At 38.4% G+C, this 3,744-nt stretch overlaps 1 pseudogene; it reads left to right on the top strand.

Annotated features, from left to right (window-relative positions):
• The first annotated feature begins 255 nt into the window (after positions 1 to 255).
• On the top strand, positions 256 to 728 carry LOC130873835 (ribosomal protein L18-like; annotated as a pseudogene).
• The last annotated feature ends 3,016 nt before the right edge of the window (positions 729 to 3,744 follow it).

Raw genomic sequence — 3,744 nt, 5'->3', positions numbered from 1 at the left:
CCAAGGATTATGACGATAGCACTTTGAAATATATCCAGACTTTAACTCAACAATTTCATCCTAGTATTACACATTACCTATTCTGCCACCTTCAATGAACATTCGCCATCACAGATGGCCAACAGGTATATGGAAATTGTTTGATAATCATTCTATGTTTTCAATTGTCACCATTAATAAGAGTCCAGAAATCTCAACCTAGTCAAGCAGGGGTGGCAGGCAGGTATGTGTGTGTATGAGGGGATCTGTACATTCATGGGAATTGACATTTACCACTATCAGAACCGAAAGTCTCAGCAAGAGCCAGGACATCTACCTGTGGCTGCTAGCCAGACTGGACAGGTTTCTGGCGGACAAACCAACGTCACCTTCAATCAGGTTGTGTTTTAAAGTTGCACTGACAGGCCACCTCTGTCCTTGTTCTGGATGATCTGAAAGATTACGCTTCCCAGTGAAGAGAACAAAATAGCTGTTTGTGGGGATGGTCATAGATGACACTGAGACTCCGGAAGTGTCCAAACTGAAGGTGTGTGTACTGAGGGTAAGCAGCCAGGCCTGAAATTGGATCCTAAAGGATGAAGGTAAAATCCTTAGCTTTCTGAACCCAGAGTCCCCAAAGGGCTGTGGTACTGTATTGCTGTTTGGTCCTCAGAAGTGCCAGGATGTGTACTGTGTACTAGCACTTTGGCAAGGTCCCAGAAACCCCACACAACCACACCAAACCCTAAGTCTGCCCTATAGGCTGGAAGTTTGAGCATGCCGGAAGCCGAAAGGTGCGACCACAAAAACTAACTTTATATGTTAGTCAGTATTATTTAAAAAAAAAAAAAAAAAAACAACTTTGGATGCTGAAAATATAAAAACAAAAGAAAAACAAACTAGTAAACAAAAACAGGGTTCCTGGGGCTGGAGAGATGGCTCAGAAGAGTGCATACTCCTGTTCTAAAGGATCCAAGTTGAGATCTTAGCATTCATATCACATGGCTCCACTTGCAGGGGATCCCATACTTCTGTCCTCTGCAGGTACTATATAACCAGGAGCATACCCACACAGATAGAAATACATAAAATCTAAAACGAAGTAAAATTTTTAAAAAGAAATAAAAATAGAGTGGCCTGTGTCTGTAATTCCAGAAAGGTGAAGCAGAAGAATTTTGTGAGTTGACATGTTTGAGAGGATCCTTAGCAACATGCCTAACAAAAACAAACCCAGATGATTAGCATCAAAAGAACAAGCTCTAGACCCAGCCGGAGGATCTCAGCATGACTGCAAGAGCATGGACTTCAGATCCAATCATAGCAGGAGCAGCCAATGCTTTACTCCTGCCTCTCATATTCTCCATGTAGTAGAGGCAACACTACTGAAAGTCTTCAATATAAAGTATGACCAAATGGAGAAAATTGATGTTTTTAATTTGTTAGGCTTTTGCTTTCCCATCTTGTTACTTTACTAGCTTTGAAGTAGCATTTCTTAACCTCCTTTCGTTCTAAGTTTTTTTATTAGCCCATGTGAAGCAGAAATGAGAAAAAACTGGAAGGAAAATAGTACCGGCGTCCTCTTTCCTTTCCTTTCCTTTCCTTTCCTTTCCTTTCCTTTCCTTTCCTTTCCTTTCCTTTCCTTTCCTTATGTGCCTGGCCTTTGCACTAAACAGTATGTGATCAATCACTTTTATAGTGGGTGGATTATGGTGGAAATTGGGATTTATTCCTACAAAAATGAAAGGAGAAAGAAATAATTCATAGTAAACTTTAGACACCCAAAATTGGATTTTCAAAACTTCAGGAAAAACACATCTTGGATTCCTTGGTTATGCAAGCATGACTTCTTATCTATCACACTGAGACATAAATTCAGAAGAGATATTTTTACTAAAGGAATTTATGCTTAAAGAAAAACATAGTTGTACTTGCAGATTCAGGAAGTATAAAGCTGTGTTGTTAAGAGTATCATAGTTTGGAATAAATTATGAGCTAAAGGTCTATAGAAAATTTTTTTCTATTATGTATATAAACTATGTGAATTAATGAACCTTATAATGTTTTCATATATGCATGCATCATGATGCATTGACCATCTTAATCTGCTTTCTCCCCTTGCCCCATTCTCTAACACAATTGGGGGATCATAATGTTTCTACCAGGGGTCACGTTTACCTCTAAATTAGACTGAGAACTGAAGGTATGCAGCTCTGATGGGTTCTCACTCATGCTCTTTCAAGTAATCTCCCATTCATGCTCCTGTGAGCTGCTTTTTACTCATGCTCATGTGAGTAACTTCTCATTCTCGCGTCTATACAAGCACTCACCCATGCTTATAGGAGTAGCCCCTCACATGTGCTCCTACAAGAAGTCTCTTTTCCACATTCATAAAAGCATTCCCAATAAAATCACTGAACTTGAGAAGAATCATTTCTTAGAACTGCCCTCAGTTCCCTCTCTCGGGTAAGTAGCATTTAGTTCACATCTTTCTAAGGAAAAGGTCATGTGGCAAACCTTTAATTTTGGTGAGAAACAGGAAAATCTAAGAAGAATGATTGATTACAAAAATCTGCAAGTTAAAAAAAATCTTTCAACTAATTTCTATGTAACTGATGTTGTCATATCAGGATAAATGTGCTGTTTTCTACTGATTTCCACTATTAAAGAGGTTGCTCTTTGTGGTAGTTTGAATGTAATTGGTCCCAATAATCTCATAGGGCAGAATGCTAGTAGGAGGCATGGCTTTGTTAGAGTAGGTGTGGCCTTGTTGAAGGAAGTGTGTCACTCTGGGGGCGGGTTTTCAGGATTCCTGTTCTCAAGATACTGCCTAGCGTTACAGTTGACTTCCTGTTGCCTGTAAGATGCAGCACTCTCAGCTCCAGGACTGTGTTTGCCTGCGTGCCGCCATGTTCCCCACCTTGAGGGTTACGGACTAAACCTCTGAATCTGTAATCTAGTCACTCCAATTATAAGAGTTGCCATGGTCATGGTGTCTCTTCACAGCAATAGAAACCACTAAGACACTATTACATCTATAAATTAAAAATAAGGAAGTAGACCATTTCTGTATCTAAATATATAAATGAAGATTGGACATCATTATATAGACTTTACAAGTTGTTTCAATTGTGGACTGTTTAACAGTAGGGTCATGCTCTGAGAAAGTGTAATTAAGTAATTTTATAATTGTGAGGAGATCATTATTAGGACACAAAGATAGATGGTGGAGCTTAGTTACATCCTCATGATGTCCAGAGACACAGTAAACATAGATGTACTAGGCTGCTACTTACTAATAAGTAAGATTACATTCGAAAATCATGAAACCAAGTAAAGGGTACTATAATTACCAAGTAGTATGTACTGAATGTAACTAGACTGCTATAATTTTATATACTGACAGTTTGTTCCACCTCTCTCACAGACGCCTGAGGAATAAATAGCCTGTGCCATCACCAAGCTATGGCATCAAAAAGAACGCCCAACACTTGTCCTAGTCTTAGAGGATTACTGTATGTGGATATTCTTCACCGTTGACTGAAATACGTACTTTCTTTTAAAATTGTCCTAATGTTATTTGTATCAATCAGCTTTGTTAAAAATCAGATTTCTTAATTATATTTACTCATTATTAGAAATGTAAAATAAAAACATTTCATTACTTGGTCAAAATTTCTTCATAGCATACTAATGTCATTGTCAAGGACTGACACTCAGTAACACATTAGAGGTGTATTGATAGGAACTAATTTACCAGAGTCCAGG

The sequence above is a fragment of the Chionomys nivalis genome, chromosome 4, assembly GCF_950005125.1.
Source record: "Chionomys nivalis chromosome 4, mChiNiv1.1, whole genome shotgun sequence".
NCBI classification, from domain to species: Eukaryota; Metazoa; Chordata; class Mammalia; order Rodentia; family Cricetidae; genus Chionomys; species Chionomys nivalis.
This window is presented reverse-complemented; position numbering and strand designations above follow the sequence as displayed.